This window comes from Phyllostomus hastatus, unplaced genomic scaffold (assembly GCF_019186645.2).
Source record: "Phyllostomus hastatus isolate PE091 unplaced genomic scaffold, TTU_PhHast_1.1 phas_scaffold_28, whole genome shotgun sequence".
NCBI lineage: Eukaryota > Metazoa > Chordata > Mammalia > Chiroptera > Phyllostomidae > Phyllostomus > Phyllostomus hastatus.
The window spans coordinates 15,972,486-15,991,865 of record NW_025334022.1 but is presented as its reverse complement, the minus strand read 5'-3'; positions in this window follow the sequence as shown (position 1 = coordinate 15,991,865).

The window sequence follows — 19,380 nt, the reverse complement described above, 5'->3', positions numbered from 1 at the left end:
CCCAGGTGGGTGGGTGTGTGTATGTTCTAGGATCCCTGTGGCCTCTCCAACAGATTTTCTTGTGAGACTGGGAGTTTCTCTTTTCTTTGCAATCCCTACAGGATTTTACAGCCAAAAGGTTTGAGTCTTTATTTTCCCGGTCAGCTAGCCCCAACCTTATCTGCACAGCCTGCCATGTTTCCATGTGTCCTCTCAGCCCAGCTGCCCATCTCTGCCCCTCCTATCAGTCTGAATGAATGTTTATTTAACTCCTTGGTTGTTGGATCTCCATGCAGTTTGATTTTCTGGCAGTTCTGTTTTTTAAATTGGTTATTATTTTTCATTTGGTTGTGTGAGGAAGCAAAGTGTTTCTACCTATGCCCCAACATATTTAATACTTAAATCATAATTTAAGCATTGCAACTTTTTCCAAATGAAATATTTATTTTATGACATTCCAAAAATAATTAAAAATTCAGATTAACATCCAACTAATTTGATAGTTTTATTCCAGGACCTAGTAGGCAATGAATTCAAATTCCTAACTTTTGTGCAAGATGAAGTGATTTACTTCATCATGGGAGAATGAAAAAGAGTTCTTGTGTTTAAATCAAGGAACCTGAAAGCAACTCTTGGTTCAAATTCTTCAACTGCCAAGTAGAAAAGTTTGAAAGCCTATAATAGACAAGTCAGTAAACATTCTCAAACAACGATGAGAAAACAGAGAATAAAGAAAGGGTGGTCATGACAAAGTTACTTAGGGATGTGTCTTCATATGTAAAAAGTACATGAAGATACTTCATGTGTAGGGTTTGTGTGACAATTATATTAGATAATATATGCTTATTTAGTTGCAGGCTTAAATTTGGAATATCTTTTATCCTGTATTTGGTTAAAACAATAAGGAAGTACTCAATATTATATTAATTTTGTAATTCTGACAGCTTAGGAACAAGCTGCTCTATGAATCTTATTCAACCAGAATGATGGCTCCTGCTACTATCTCCAGTTCTTTTAACTCCTACTTAATCACTGTGGACAAGTGAAGAGGAATCAAGAACCCCTTTCTCTTTCATGGCCTTCTGTAAATGGAACAGGGTTTCTTATTCTGAACCTGCTGCAAACAGCTTTCACAACATATGTCATGATTATTAATCCAGGTCTACACAGAGACCACATTTAGGTATTTTCAATAGAAAAAGAGATTATTTCTGAGGTCAAGCACATCAGCAAGTTGTAGTCATGCTATTAATTGAAATTATTTTTTATGTCTCCCAAGTTATAATCTTGTCACTGCTTCTCAGATTGTTTCCAAAAAAATTCTCATGAAAATCAGGAGAAGATGATATATGAAGCAAAGAGAGGGTAAGAATGTGGTGGGTTGGGTTGGAAGCTGTTGTAAGGTATTTTTTAAGTCATGAGCAATATTTTTAAATCATAAGCAATAACTTTTTAGTACATCCTTTCAAAACAATTTTGGTGAAGAAAAAATCAATGACCATGAAATAGTACAATGTATTTATTAGGGATTAAAGTGAGGTTTTGGGCCTTGGCTGGTGTGGCACCATGGATTGAGTGCCAGCCTGAGAACCAAAAGGTCATTGATTCAATTCCCAGTCAGAGCACATGCCTGGGTTGTGGGCCAAGTTCCTAGTTGGGGCTGTGCAAGATAAAACTGATCCATGTGTCTCTCACTCATCGATGTTTCTCTCCCTCTCTTTTCCCCTCCCTTTCCCCTCCCTGGAAATAAATAAATAAAATCTTTAGTAAGTTAAAAAATAAAATGAGGTTTTGGGACATACCTCAGTGTTGTATAAGAAGACAACCTGAAATAAAAAACAACATCTGCATTTATCTGCTCAGTACAATGTAAATAGAGCAAATAATTTCCATATGTAGTCAACATTGTATACCTTTATATTTTGATTCTGCATTTCTCCTGAATCACAGAATTTTGAAGATATTAATTAAAATTTTATAACTTCTCTTGGGCTCCAAGAAATATTGTGAACACATTTATTTTATTATATGTGGCCATTGATTAAAGTACTCCTATTTAAGGTATTATATGGTAATTTGTGAATCAGTTGTGAATAAACAATAGCAGCAGATAGAATAAGCTGGGGTACAAAATTACTTCTGGAAAGATCTTTATTTAAAAATATCAACTTTCCCACTGGGAGAGTCTAGACTTATAAAATCTTTCAAGTCATATTATTTTATGTTTTTTATGGAAGGACAAAAAGCCTTTCTGGTTAGTATTTCACCTTTTTCAACCAGCCAGGCTTCCCCCCTCCCCTCATTGTCACCTAGGTTCGTTAACTGTACTTACACAGAAGAGCGCTCATCAGGGCCCAGGATTAAAAGAAGTTTTTTTTAATCCTCATCTTACAATATAGTTACTGATTTTAGAGAGACAGTAATGGGGAGGAGAGAGAATCAGTTGCCTCCTGTATGCACCCCAACTGGGGGTTGAGCCTACAGCCTATGTGCCCTAACAGGGATCAAAACCAGGAACTCATGGACATTTTGTGTATGGGATGATTCTCCAACCAGCTTAGCCACCTGGCCATGGCAGCACTAGTTCAGTTTTGAATAAAATTTTGGAAATACAGATCTTAACAGCAATAAAGTCACAGTGCCAATGGTTTAACAGCTTTGAGATGACCTTGATTTAATCCAGCTATTTTAAAATTGCAATGTTATAAGAATTTACTGACCAAGTCTATAGAAGAGGTTTGTGAAGTAATTTCATTTGACTCAATAAATTATGTCATCACACAGTGACATGATTTTTCAAAGTTCATAAATAATGTAAAAATGTTAAGATTATAGTAGCCAAAGGGTAAGTATATTTGCATCATCTATTTTAGAAAAAGATTAAAGAGCTGAGCTTTGCTCAAGGATTGCAACCTCTTTCTATTTGACCTGTATTCAGTATTTCTTTTTAAAATAATTTTTATGCAGATGCTATTTATCATGGTAGATAAGAAGTTCCTTGAAGAAGTGTGTCATGTTACCACTTCATATCTCTCAGAGAACTTATCTATTGTACATGGTTACAAATAATTTCAGTAAATACTTTTTTAATGAATGCACCATTTTCCCCTCACACAGTTTCCAAATATGTTTGCATATTCAAAGGAATTCTCATAACATATGCTAATGACACAATTTTCTTAAACACACAAAAGTCAACACTGTTGAGACTGAATGAAGTGAATTTCTAAAAATTAAGGAGTAGCTAGAAGGTAATCAAATTATACTGAATCTCAACAAAACAATTACAATTTCATTTGGTTATAGTTAGAGATGTGATTTTAAAAAGGCACTTCTTAGAAATTAATGTTAATGGTACTATAGTTTACTTTAAAACATTATCTTAACAATGTATCTGGGTATAAAACTAAAATGAAATTCAGTCATGTGAAGACCATTTAACAGGTCTAATTGGGGAAGTAGCATCAAAATGGATTTTTCCTGACTTGTTAGACAGTGTTGATCACACAAAGCAGCAGAGGATCTTACAATGCATCAATTCTGTCCCACTTTAACTGTGGAAAGACATCCTGAGTCAATGTTCAAACAAAAACTTTTAAGACAAGCAAGCAAAATATAACCAAAGACATTGTGATTGGGAACAAGCTGAGAGTAACCAGAAGGGAGAGGGGAGGGGATAATGGGGGAGATGGTGAAAGGTTTACAGGAACAACTATAAAAGACACATTGACAATAACAAGGGCGGGGTGGAAACAGGGGAGGGAGGTGGGGAAGGCTGGGGTGGAGGGGGTGGGGGGAAAGGCAGAAAACTGTACTTGAACAACAATAAAAATCAAAAGTATTAAAAATAAAAAAATAAAGTGTAACACTTTAGAAAACACTCACTAAATGAGTTAGGCCAAAAAACAACTAAAAAGAAATTCACCACAACTTGGCTGAAATTAATCTATTCCCACATAACATTAAAACAAAGACTCCAAGTTCCTAGCCTCAGTTGAGAAAAGTAATTAGGAAATGAATGCATTAACATTCTTTTCATCAACAATAGCTTGCATATCATAATTATATTAATGTTCTGGTTATATATATACACACAATTCAGCTCATTAGACTGACACTGGGATTTTCTTTGAGACAGAATTCTAAGACAATTTAGGTGCCAAGTTTTAGTCAGATACAATTTAGAGGTTGTAAAATATATCAGAGGGAAAAAAGAAACACTGATAATAAAAATGCTGACAAAGTTTAACCACAGAAATCTACCCAGTCCCACCCACTAAAACAGGGGTGTCAAACTCATTTTCACCAGGGGCTACATCAGCCTCGTGGTTGCTTCCAAGGGCCGAATGTAATTTTAGAACTGTACAAATGTAACTACTCCTTAACAGTTAAGTGAGCTTGGTGCTTCCACCAGGTAGAAACAAGGTGACAGGCTGGATAAAACTAGGTGGAGGTCTGAATGCAGCCCACAGGCCTTGTGTTTGCCACCTGTGAACTAAAATGTAAACACCTAAGTGAAGAACAACTTTTGATAATATAAATGACTGTAATGAAAGATTTAGTTGATACTCAAAAAACACTATTGCATGCACTATAAATGTTGTTATTAAATTGTTAAGTATTAGAGAAACCTTTTCAAGATTAAAATACTTAAAAAACCTTATCTCTAGTTTTTGGTATGTTCTCTGGAATAATTCCCAGATTTTATTTTATAAATAATGTATGATTTGCTGTGTGATTGAGTTGACTGGTTGCAATGGGCCTGTTCAATATTTCTGTGTTTGTTGTGATGTGTTCCATAGTGAGATATCCTTAAACATTAATTTCTATGATAAGAGAACATCACTAAAAAAAGTTTTCAAAAGTAATGTAATCCATTTGCTTACATTATAGGCAGCACCAATGATGAGAGTAATATTTAACTTCTAAGATATAGTTATCTTGAAATCAAAAGGATGGAATGATTAGTTCAATGATGTTCTGTGATATTAATGTGGTTATTACTATCAACAGTCCTGTCAAAAGAAAGCAAGAATTCACTCTGCTGTGCTTCAAACATAGAATATTCCTTTTACTATTGTCAAATTTCACGTGCCAGGTCCTACTACCTAGACTGCATTAAAACATCCTAACTCAGTGTCAAAATATAATATTTTATTCATTTATATAAAATTGTATATAGGCAAAAGCAATATAAATAATGAGTGCTGAATAACGTAGTGGAAAGAGTGCGGGACTTCTAGCTATACAGATTTGAGTTCAAATTCCAGCTTAGACATGTTCTATATGCTTAGACAAGTTATATGCTTCTGGCCAAATCTTTGGTCTCTCTGACAGTTTCTTCTTTGTTTCTTCATCTGCAAAATGTGGTTAATACAACTTATCTTGGCTTGTTGTGAAGATTAGAGACAATATGTGTAAAAGTGCCTAAATTTGTCTGAACTGCCTTAGGGTTCAGGACATGTCTTTTTCTGTTCCATTTCTTCATGAACTTTTGTAGGCTTTTTCTTCCACATGGTGTATCTAGGATCCCCAGTTTCAAGAAAGCTCCAGTGAACAAAACCAAGCCGCCTCTCCTATTTTTCAAAGTTTGTGAAAAGGAAGATGACCAAGCACAGTGCCTGGCATATTGTAATTGTTTGATAAATACTTAAAATTATTATATTTACATTGTATATATTTTTGCATGTGTATGAATTTCCATCAATGTACAAAGACAAACAAGCATGGTATATTGAGAAAGTAACCCTTTTTTCCAACCAACATCATTATTTATGTATCTTTTTTTTAGCATCAGTCTCATTTTCCTATGTAAAACCAATCACCCTCCAGTTCTCTCAGTCCATGAGGTGTTGTGGAATATTTTATCTCAGAAGTAGTAGCATGACCCAGGCTTGATCAACATCACAACTCATTCATCTATATGAACATGAACAAGGCAAATAAGAGTTCACTCTGAAATTTTGTTGGGTCACTTTTTATGTCAGGGTTCCTAGCTTGCAGCAGTAACCCTGGGGGTTGTTGCCTTGACCTGGGGAGAATCTACTGCATATAGAAAAACTGATACAGAGAAGAGCACATCCAATAAATACGGACAAAAGCTGAGGCAAGAGATTGTCTTGATAAAAATGCTTAAGCTCCTGGATTTAGAACTGCTTCTAATTAGATATTTTTGGACATTTTAGTTTTGCCCAAAATGTCAAAAAGCTTCAAAATTTGCCAGACAGGAATCTGGCCCAAAGTGGGTCTGTGTAAGGCCAGCTGTAGTTTGTGGGTTCTTCATGCTGTGTAGGAAAATATTCACAACACAAGTCCAAATGATTTTGAGAGTATTTTTGTTAAGGGTGGTGTCAGCGAAACAAAGGAAGGACCTAGAGCAAAAGAACTAACATGAGAGAGACTAGACAGTGTTCTGCTTTTGCTCTCTAGAAAAGTGTGAGTGAGACAAGGCTGGACTGCTGTTAGCACTCTGGGAAGTCAAGGTCACAGTGACAGAAGTGAGACAAGACATGGCTGCTTTTAGCTTACTGGGAAGTCAGAGAAAAATGGGACCCTGGAGATAGGGTCAGGGGGTAAGCCTGGGTCAAATTTCCATTGCCTACTGCTCCCCGGGTGGCCAGTCTCCTGGGGACCCTCAGACTTTATAAGGAAATAAATTGTTCATTCCTAGGAATGTGCATGGGCATGTTCTGAAGAGAGCCTGCCCTGAGTCTTTGTCTTGAGGGTTTTTTATCTTTTTTTCTGTAGGTGGGAATCTTAAGAGGGGGAGGGGGTTAAGCAAAATATTCATCAACTTTCCAGTTGCATTTTTAATATTCTGGTTCATTAAAATTAATTCATAGGTAAATTTGGGAATATCCCTTGGTCTGCTATACTGTTACTTTTATCATGGGTCTGTCCAGCTTTTAATGTTTTTTTGTGGGGTTTTTTTTCTTTCCTCCCTGATTTCATCTGCCCTTAGGTTATCTGGCACTAAAAACATTAATTAGTTCTTATTGTCTATTTTCCAGGCCACAAAGATTTAAGCTCTGTATTCTTTGGTTGAGGAAAGGTATGAACCACTCACTCTCAAGTGTCCTTGGTGCAAGTTGCTCAAACTGTTTGGCCTTGATTAATTTTATTGCCTCAGTTTCCCCATTCCACTTGCCCAGGAATTTCCCTAGCTTCCTTACTATCCTGTCACAATCACTATCATCATCATTATCATTAATTACTCAAGTTAATTTCAGCTCAGTCTCTGTTACTTGCAATCAAGAGTCCTACCTAATATAGTCAGTGGTGGGGGGGATTTCCACAGAAATGCCACCTATATATAGATGGAAGCATAACTGCTACCTCTAATTTTTAGAAAATCCCCAACAAACATCGAGTGAGTACTTTCTGAAGTGTAATCAACAACAAGATAATTAAACAAACACGTTTAAAAATATCACCACATTTAAAACTAGCATATTTCACCACCACTTCTGATAATTTCATTTTAAAAGCCTCAGTACTAACATTTAAAGACAGAAAAATAGCTTTATGATACTGTGGGTTGGATCATTTAATGCTGGTCTGCTTTGAAATTGTGAACACTTTATTTGAATTCATGACTTTCAATAAATATATTATGTGACATATTTTTGTGAAATGAAATGAATTAAAAGTAATTTTATTTTGAAAAATTTTGACAGCTCCTGACATTATTGGAGACAACTTGAGTTGCTACTCAAACAGGATTAGGAATCATGGCCTTGGGTTCTCTTCACACAATGGAAATTCAATTGGCAAAAAGAAAAATAAATCTATCAAATGGTTTTGGGTAATAAAAAATGTATTACTTCTTGGGATTTCTTTTTTACTACTGAGCTTAGTAAATGTTTGATTGAGCTGACTAACCTGACCTATGGTTTTGGAATCACATAGAAATGCCTTAGTTAAATCTATCCTAAGGAAGAACCTGTTTTTCCTTCTTCAGTTATGAGGAACCAAGTTCATTGAGGTTGAGCCTATAAATTTTAATCTGGCCCAGCTGGTTTCCCAGACTGAAAGACTCTACAGAATATAGATTTATACCATCCTGCTGAGATATAAATCCTCTTATAGTTCAAATACCTCATTGGTTTGTGCTGTGGCCACTGACCAGCAGTGACCACGGAACACTGTGGATGGCTCGTGGACACATGAGAAAAACATACCCAGAGACAACCAGGTCCTGTGGGGAAGTAGGAATGGAATGGCCACTCTCTCTAGTGGGGAGCACCATGGCCACCCTCCCTAGGGGAGAGCACCCCTAAGGGAGAGCGCCTCGTTCTCCCACCCGAGCAGGCTTTTATTATGTTCGTTCAGGTAAATCTCATTATTCATTGCCAGGAAGTAAGGATTAAACAATAGATAACAAGGAAATCTGAGGGCCTATTTTGAGTCAGGGTCAAAGAGCTGTAAAAAACTTTAAGGAACAAACTTACTTCTTCCCAGGACCCTTATCATTCAACTGAGAGCATTCTAAACAAAGCAGATTTCACAGGATTTTACATATTCTTTCTTAGGCCTGATCACCTGGGGAACCCGCCCTTTCCAACACAGGGCTGTACCACCCTCTGTCATTGTTTCAGGGTTTGGTGGAGCAAGGGAAGTAAGGCAGGCAAGAGATTAGGAGATTCTCTCGCAGACAATGAGGACTCAGGCTATGTCAAAGCCAAGGGGCGAGGGTCCGTCACCCCCTTTTGCTGTAGCCCCCAAAGTCCTTCCTTGGGGGCCTCCCACATGATCACACCTGCCTTGGGTTGTTCCCCCTTGGGGAATCTTACCTGTCATTGGCTAACCGACCAAGCATTGGGAGCCAGGCAGGGTGAAGTAAAAGGGGCAGAAGCGGAGCTCCTTCCAGGGAGATAAGCTTTTGTCTCCTTGGTGGCTTATGGTCCAAGGTCATTCCCTCAGCCTTAGCCTTGGCGGGGGTTACAGCTTCTGATACCAGGCAGGGCATTTCCCAACAGGTTTGCCCATTTGCAATATTGCTGCTTTCTAATAGAAGCAAATTAGCTTAAGAACCTAAGTCTTATTTCTCCCATAAATAATTACCATTCTCTATTAGGTGGCACTGGTCTACCTTTGAGAATTATGAGTTAGTCCTCTGTTCCTAACAATAATTCTCACATTTATGAACCCATGGAATTTTTAATTTGCAAATTACTATAAGTGACAAAATCGAAAAAAAAATTCAAATAGCACAGCGACAAAACAGTTCATCATTAAACTGCAATTAAAAGGCAATGCTTAGGCATCCATAGAATAATCTGGCACATTAATCTGAAAGAAACTGAATAGTGAGAAAATGAAATTGTTTTGGCCAATAATCATTTAAATTTTAAACTATTTTCTGAGTTTTTATTTTTACATTTATCTTGACAACAGGAAGTCTCCAACACAAATGTGGACAATAGTGTAATAATGGAAAAATACAATAAAAATTTTAAAAAGTTATACTAAAAGAGATATATGTCTTACATAACAATTAAACAATTTTATTTTGTTTTTTTTTGTATGTACCTAAAAGTGACAGCCACTTGTGATCCTAATCACAGGTGCTAGCACAAAAGATAACATAGCCTAATGCTACTGTAAGATGGAAGTCAAAATATCTTGTAAAATTCTGGTCAGGAAGATGGTGGTGAGGTAGGTGGGAGCTGAACCCACTTACTTGTGCACCCAACTGGGACACCTAGCCAATATTCTTTAGAACAGCCAACAGAATCCCAGCTGATATGAAGTTGGAAGCCACAGGTTGCAGAAGACGCTTAAAAAACAGAGGGTAAGAAGATTTTGCAGGCTGGCAGGAAGGTCTCTGGTCCTTGCACTGGAGACTGTGGCTATTGTGGGAGCATTGGAAGAGAGCTGTGTTAGTGATAGCAACTTAGCAGCTCCTTCCCTTCCCAAAGCAAGGAAGTCACAGACCTGTGCCAGGAGAGACCTGGACACTTAAATTTGCTGGGGGGGGGGGCGGTAAAAAGATAGTAAGTGACACAAAAACAGCAGCATAACCTGGCTGGATTTGCGTCACTTACTGTCACAAAACCAGTGGCATAACCCAGTGGCAGTTGCCAGCTGGGATAGTACCAGAGAAACTGGGGAGCAGGGTAACACCAGGAGATCGGAGAAGAGATGGGCCATGACTGGCCCTGACCCAGAGAGACTCTGTACTGGTCAGAGAGTTGGTCTGTGTGGAAAGCCAGGTGCTTGCTAGAAGTTGCAGGATGCACACAAAGGGACCTCTCCCAAAAGAGGATCTCAGTCACTGTACAAGGAACTCACTCACACAGGGACCTCACACACAGAGTTCTTGGGCACACAGGATCCTCACCTGCTCAGGGGCCAGGTCAGCAAAGAGGGAAGAGTGGGGGCCCAATTTATTCCCACTCAGGACACCTCACAGATTGATCAAAGGAGGGAAGCTGGGGATCAGAGAAGTAGCAGCACCCAGAGAGACTTCTTTCAATAGGAGAACTGAGCTGCCCCAAAGCACTCTGAGGGCATAGGCTGGAAACTGGGCACCTGTGGTTATTGTAGCCCAGACCAGCCCCCATCCTCAAGGAAACACAGGAAAAGAATAAAAAGAAACAGCGTCCAGGCCCCCTTTGCCTGCAGGATCAAGGAAGGCCTGCAAAACCTGCTGACAGTCACCAGGAGGCTTTTTAGATTAAGACAATCAGACCCAGAACTGTGAGAAAGCCAGAGACAGATGCAGAAGGAACTCAGAAGGCAAGTAACAACAGCTGAGACAAATTTAACTTTCCTCTTCATCGTAACTTGAATGTTTTTTTTAATTTCTCTTCTTTCCGTTTCTTTAGTTTTTTTTATTTTGTTTGTTTGATTTTATTGTTTGATTTGTTTTCTTTATTCTCCCTTTCATACTGCATTTTATTTTTTCTCCTTTCACTTCATGCATACCCCAATAGCACACTACTATTTGTCTTTTACTTTTTATTATTTTTATTCACATTATATATTTCTTAATGTATTATATTGTTATTCCAAATCCCACAAAGGACCCTTCCCTGGTGTTAATCCATTCTGCTATCTTTCTGAGCTTTATTACTGTTGTGGTTAAATTTATTCTCTCTCACACTACACCAAGTTCCTATCCCTTTCACTATTTCTCCTCCATCTAACCTTGCATAAGCACTCTGCTTTCTAAAGTCAGCTCACATCTTTTCTCTTCCAATATGAGTCTTATATCTTTTTTTACCTTTTATTATAAAAAGTGGCTAGTTGGGTAAAATATCATAGTTACTGTTGTACTACTCTAAAGGATCTCTTATTATTTCACTACTTGTTAGTACTTTAAATCCCACAGAGTACTCCCCAGCCTTCTTACTCCATTTTGCTTTTGCCCTGGCCCTGATCAGTTGACTAAGGAATTTTATCTCATTGCATTCTCTCTCCCTTTTTTGTTCCTTTTCTCTCTCTCTCTTTTTTCCTCTTTCTCAACCTGGACTTTACTCCTTACTCTTATTAATTTGCTTCCCCCATCCTCTCAAACTCATTTTTCTTATCAGTATTCACTTTTCATATTCACTTTTTGTTTTTCTACAATATTTTTATTCCCATTCCAGCACTGTTAAACTTCATCCATCTGTTGTGGCTATTGACCAAGCTTTGGGTTTTCTGCAATTTTGCTCCTGTTGGACAAGTACATTTTCAATTTCACTTCAAACCTCATAGTATACACTTCCCTCTTCTTATCCCATTGTTCCCATTGCCCTTTTGTATTTTACTTACATTGTAAAGTTTGCTCTCTAAAGTTGGTTCCCAACTATTATCCTGACTATCTCAACTGTTATCAATTCTCCTCCTTTTACTATACAAAATTTCCCCTCTTTTAGCCATATCACAATCCCTTTGTCATATCACACAATATCAGCAATCCCTCTACACATTTGCTAATCTTAGTTCTGTTGCAGTTGAAACTGTTTATGTGGTGGGGGGTTCTTTTGGCTGGTGTAGGTTTGGTAGTCTGGTACTACTTCTCTGTTAACCAAGAACTGTACAACAGCACACAAGACAAGGTGGGAGTTGTAAATTCCAGGAAAATTGCTGGAGGGGAGAACCCAACAAAGGAGTCACCAACAGGTAAAACCCAAGTACAACGAGACAACCCACACAAACTGAAGAAAGGGAAACTCTAGAGCACCCAGACAAGGAGATCAAAGAGACTGCACAACTGACTCCCACAGAACCCCTACCACAGGAGCTGGCCACACAAAGACAGCTGGCAAAGCATTAGGAATCACAGAAACAAACAGAGTCACCCAAAATGGGGAGACAAACAAAGAACCTGAAATTGAAAGGAATGGAAAAAAATCCAGTAAAAGAGTTAATGAAATGAAGACAGACAGATTATCAGATATAGAATTCAAAATAATGGTTATAAGGGTACTCAAGGAACTCACTGACAACTACAAGGAACTGAGTATGAACTAAAAAAGAATGGAAAAAAAAAAGGGAAATAGAAACTATTAACAAGAACCAGGAAGAAATAAAGAATACTATACCTGAAATTATATATATAATTATATACATATATACATATATATACACATGTGTGTGTGTGTGTGTGTGTGTGTGTGTATATATATATATATATATATATATATATATATATATATATATATATATATACTAGAAAGAATGACAAGCAGGCTGGATGAAGTAGAGGACAGAATTAGTGAGCTGGAAGACAAGGAAGAAATACCCAGGCACAGGAGCTGCATGAAAAAAGACTAAAAAAATATGAAGGTACCTTACAGGAACTGCAAGACAACATGAACTACAACATTCAGATTATAGGAATACCAGCAGGAAAAAAAAAGGAGCAATGGATAAAAAACATGTTTCAAAAAATAATGACAGAAAACGCCCACACCATAGAGAAGGTAAAATACATGGAAGTGCAGGAAAAACAGAGGGTACAATTCAAGATAAACCCAAAGAGACCTACTCCAAGACACATTATAATTAAAATGCCACCTTTTAAAGACAAAAAAGACAATCTTAAAGGCAACACTGGAGAAATAAGAAGTAACATACAGGAAACTCCAATAAGGCTAGCAGCTGATTTCTCAACAGAAACACTACAAGCCAGAAGGGAATGGCAAGAAATATTCCAAATAATGAAAAGCAAAGACCTGCAACCAGGATTACTTTACCCAACAAATCTTTCAATTGAAATGGAAGGCAAAATAAGGAGTTTCCCAGACAAAAGAAAGCTGAGAAATACATCTCCACCAAACCAGCATACAAGATATACTAAAAGGACTGCTTTAAGAAGAGGAAGAAAAACAGTGAGAGAGTGAGTGAGAGAGAGAGAGAGAGAGAGAGAGAGAGAGAGGAACACAGGTACCAAGGGAGTAAAATGGCAATAAATAAGTACCTATCAATAATAACCTTAAATATAAATAGATTACATGCTCCAATCAACAGACATAGGGTAGCTGAATGGATAAGAAAATGTGACTTGCATATATGCTGCTTACAAGAGAAACACCTCAGAACAAAAGACCTACACAGACTGAAAGTGAAGGGATAGAAAAAATATTCCAAGCAAATGGACAGGGAAAAAAAGCCAGGTTAGTGATACTTATATCACACAAAATAGACTTCAAAACAAAGGCCATAAAAACAGATACAAAAGGACACTTCATAATATTCAAGGAAAGAAAGCATAAAGAAGACATGAAAATTATAAATGTATGTATACCCAACATAAAAGTACCTAAATATAAGTAAAATCTTAGAGGAATTCACAAAAGATAAAGACAGCAACACAATTATACTAGGAGATTTTAACATCCTAGATGCAGAAAGAGATGCAGGAAAAAAAAAAGGATAGATCTTCCACACAAAATATCAGCAAGGATAATGAAGCATTGATAATGCCCTAGATCAAATGGCCTTAACTGATATATACAGAACCTTTCATCACAAAGAAGCAAAAGACACATTCTTTTCAAATACACATGGAACATTTTCAAGGATAGACCTCATGATAGGGCACAAAAAATTTTCAACATATTCAAGAAAATTTAAATCATAACAAACATTTTCTCAGACCACAAGGGCCTGAAACTACAAACCAACTTCAAAGAAAAAAAAAGTAAAAATACTCAAATTCATGGAGATTGAATAGCATGCTACTTAACAATGAATGGGTTAATAATGAGATCAAGAAAGAAATCACAAAGTTTCTGAAAACAAATGAAAATGAACACACAACAGTCCAAAACTTATGGACACAGCAAAAACAGTCTTGAGATGAAAGTTTAGAGAAATACTGGCCTATCTAAAAAGAAAAAGAAATATTTCAAATAAGGAATCTAACCCAACATCTACAAGAACTGAAGGAATAAACAAAGCCAAGAATGAGTAGAAGGAAGGAAATAAGATCAGAATGTAATTAAATGACATACAGACTAAAAAACAATTCCAAGAATCAATAAATCCAGGATCTGGTTCTCTGAAAAGACAAACATAATTGGCAAGCATTCAAGCATACTAACAAAATAAAAATAAAAAGTAAAAGAAGACCCACATAAGGAAAATCAGAAATGAAAGCAGAGTAATACCAGAGAAATACAAAGGATTGTCAGAAATTACTATGATCAATTATATGCCAAGAAATTTGAAAACCTGGGTGAAATGGACAAATTTCTAGAAACATAATGTCTTCCAAAACTGAATGAAGAAGAAGGAGAAAGCCTGAAGAGACCTATAACAGATTGTGAAATTGAAGAAGTAGAGGAAAAATCCAGTGCCCCAAAGCCCTGGACCAGGCAGATTACAGGAGAATTTTACAAAACATTCATGGAAGAGTGAACCCCTATTCTTCTCAGACTATTCCAAAAAGTCCAAGAGGAGAGAAAACTACGAAACTGTTATTTTGAGACCAGCATCATCCTAATCCAAATACCCAATAAACACACAGCAAAGAAAGAAAACTACAGACCAATATTGCTGAACATAGACTCTAAAATCCTCAACAAAATATTGATAAACTGTATCCAAAAATACATCAAGAAGATCATACACCATAATTAAGTGGAATTTATCCCAGGGATATAAGAATGGTACAATATTCACAAATCAATTAATGTAATACATCAGATAAACAAAAGCAGAGGGAAAATCACATGATCATATCAAGAGATGCAGAAAAAGCATTTCATAAGGTACAGAACCCATTCATGATAAAAACCCTCAGCAAAGAGGGAGCAAAGGGATCATTCCAAAGCATAATAAAAGCCATATTTGAGAAACCTACAGCCAATATCACATGTAATGGGCAAAAACTAAAAGCTTTGCCACTAAGATGAAGAACAGGGCAAGGATATCCCTGTGCACCATTTCCATTCAACATTGTATTAGAAGTCCTAGCACCAATGATCAGACTAGAAAAAGAAATAAAAGGCATCCAAATTGGAAAGGAAGAAGTAAAACTGTCATTGTTTGCAGATGACATGATAATAAACAAAAAATCCTAGAGATTCCATGAAAACTCTACTCGACCTAAAAAGTGAATTTTGCAAAAGAGTCATATACAAAGTCAATATTCAGAAATCAGTGGATATTTTTGCACACTAACAACAAAATATCTGAAACAGAAATTAGTAAAAAAAAAAGCCCCATTTGCTATAGCGACAAGAAAAATCAAATACATAGGAATAAACCTTACTAATGAGGTAAAGAAAAAACAGTACGCAGAAAACTACACAACATTGAAGAAATTAACAAAGATAGAAATAAATAGAAGCATATACTGTGTTCACAAATTGGAAAAATTAACATCATCATAATGTCCATACTACCCAAAGCAATTTATACATTCAATGCAATCCCTATTAAAATACCAATGATACATTTCACACGTATAGAACAAACATTTCATAAATTTATATGGAACCATAAATGACTCCAAATAGCTGCAAAAATTCTGAGAAAGAAGGGCAAAGTAGGATATGTCACAATACTTGATATCAAACCATATTACAAGACCACTGAGATTAAAACATTATGGTACTGCAATAAGAACAGATGCATATATCAATGGAACAGAATAGAGAGCCCAGAAATAAACCAAAGTCTCTATGGTTAATTAATATTTGACAAAGAAGGCAGAACATAAAATGGAATCAAAATAGTCTATGCAAGTAATGGCATTGGGAGATGCGGACAGTTATATGCAAAAAAAATGAAACTCAAGCACCAACTTACACCACACACAAAAATAAACTCAAGATGGATAAAATACTTAAATATAAGTTGTGATACCATAAAACTCCTAGAGGAGATGACAGGCAGGAAAATCTCAGATATTCCATGCAGCAAGATTTTCACCAATATGTCCCCTAGAGCAAGGGACATAAAGGAAAGAATTAACAAATGGGACCTCATCAAATTAAAAAAAAATTCTGTATGGCTAAAAAACCATTAGCAAAACGTAAATGGAATCAACTGTATGGGAAAACATATTTGCCAATGATATCTCGGACAAGGGTTTTATGTTCAAAATATATAAAGAACTCACACAGCTCTACTCCAGGAAGATAAACAATCCATTAAAAAATAGGCAAAGGACATGAACTGATACTTCTCCAAGGAGGACATACAGAGGGCCCAAAGACATATGAAAGGGTGCTCAGAATCACTAGCCATCAAAGAGATGCAAATTAAAACCAGAATGACATACCACTTCACACTGGTCAAAATGGCTATCATACACAAATCGACAAACAATAACTGCTGATGGGGTTGTGGAGAAAAGGGAACCCTAGTGTATTGTTGGTGACAATGTAAACTGGTGCAACCACTGTGGAAAACAGTATGGAATTTCTTCAGAAAACTAAAAATGTCACTGCTTTTGAGCTAGCAATTCCACCACTGCAATTATACCTTAAGAACACAGAAACACCAGTTAAAAAGAACCTGTGCATCCCAGTGTTCACAGCAGCACACTTTACAATAGCTAAGTGCTGGAAGCAACCTAAATGCCCATTAGTAAATGAGTGGATCAAAAAACTGTAGTGCATTTACACAATGGAATACCACACAGCAGAAAGAAGAAGGAACTCCTAACCTTCATGACAGCACGAATGTGTCTGGCATGCATTATGCTAAGTGAAATAGGCCAGGGAGTGAAAGACAAATACCATATGATCTCATCTATATTTGTAAACTAATTAACAAAACAAACAAGCATGCCAAATATAACCAGAGACACTGAAATGAAGAACAAACTAACAGTAACCAGTATCTAGGGTCAGGGCAACAATGGGGGAAAGTAGGGATAGGTTTATCAAGGAAGAGGTATAAAGGACATATGGACAAAGGTCAAAGGGTGTTAGGATTGAGGATGGGAGGTGGGGATGGGTGGAGTAGAGAGGATTGATGGGTGGGAAATGGAGACAGCTATACTTGAACCAAAGTAAAAAATATTTTATAACACTCCTATTACCAGTAGTTTGCATAGGTAGACAGTCTGCTTTCTGGCCTTTGTGTGGGGAAAGTGCAGCAAACAAACATGTTGCTACCATTTTTTTCTCTTAGGATAATCCCATTATTCTAATTACATGATTCATTTTCAAACATAGAATTATTCATTTCTGAGACCACCTTGTACCCATCTACACAAAGGGGGATTGGAAAGAAGATTACCCTGCCTGAGAAAGAAGAGGGAAAACAGAAAGAAGCCTAATGTTGGAAGTCAGGATGAGTACCTATGAGGTAAGCTGGCAGAACCAACTTTGCATTTTTTTTTGGCAAATAGTAATAGAGCAAATTAACGTGGGGGTGTATAAACAATTAATCAACAAAAAGGATAGTGATGAGGAGAGGAGGAAAAATGAGGAAGAGATAGAAAAGGACCCCAAAGATTAAAACTTGTCAGTGAGGTGCATTTTATGAAATACAGCAGGGAAAGCCTCAGGTACAGATCTCTTCTTCCCTTCTGCAGAATGTCTGATCGACTCATGCTAAAGTTTCTTGTAATGTTTATTTATACATACAATTATCCAATTATTGATTTCATGCTTCAGTTAATTCACATTTTTGAGGTCTCATAAACTCCATATTGCCTTTTTATCTCTTTAAATTACAATTTACAAATATTACCTCTTCCAATTTCTTGTTTTGAAATTCACAACTTGGAGAATTTATTATTATTTTTGACTCAGTTTTCTAAGAGCAGACTTAAAATTTTTGCTATGTCCTTAGTTCAAGATGTTTTATACTCTTGGTTATATATTGCTATTGCTATTGTGGTGATTCTTTCAACTTTATAATAATACTGTTTTTAAAAAGTGAAAGAGGACAGTTTGGGGCTTTGATTCACAGCAGGGATGTTTTATTTAATCTTTTATACTGTAGAAGGCAATCAGCTATTTTGAAGGGCTGAAGGGGCTGGGAAAGAAGAAAGGCCTCAGAGAGAAAGCTTTGGGATTATAATGGACAAGAAGTATAGAATTCATAAAAATCAGCATGGTACTGCTTTCACTCTACCTTCCTTTAGTGTATAAAATGACCTCTTGCACCATCAGGGGTAAAAATGCTAGTTTTTGTGGCAAAGTCTTTTAGAAGGAAAATGTTATTAGATTAAATAATATGAAAAACACACACATACACTTAATATATTATCTATTAATATTGTTCCTGGGCTCAGATGCATACATTCTATGAACCTATTGATACAAGGTCTGGAAGAAAGGCTGTCAGGAAGGAGGGAGAGCTTCTCTGGGAAATCAGGGTATATGCAGCAGTTCAAAACATGTAACTGCTTTCTAAACATTGGCAAGACTGCATTCACAGGGGCTTTAATTTGATGGGAAAATTATACAACAACAAAAATGCCATCAAAAAGTAAGGACAAAAAGAAAAAACTTTGCTGATGAAGAGAAAAATTATTTTTCATTTATTTCTGATATTGTGGCAATACCTGAGAGAGAACACATTAGTTCACAGTGATCTTTACATATGAAAGAACTCTTTGATACACTTCCTCCTCACCAAATAATAACCAGAGTCTATTGCTAGCCAAATCATAGCAAAAAATCTTTGTTAGTATAGAAGGTATAGTGCTTGAATTACTTAAGAAAAATAGAATAGAAATTTATTGGCTTTTGGTAGGCCTTGTTTGTTTGTGAGGGTCAGACAGGATATTTCTGTATAGTTTTCATTAAAATATATTTTTACACCATAGCACTTGATATGGTTTTTGGGAAAAAAAAGTCAAAAAGTAAATAAATACAAAGAATTAAAATTAAATGCGTTTTCCCCCTCAATCACACTCAATAAATGAGCACCAGCCCTAGCCAGTGTGATTCAGTTGGATGGAGCATCATCCCATAACCAAAAGGTGGCAGGTTCAATTCC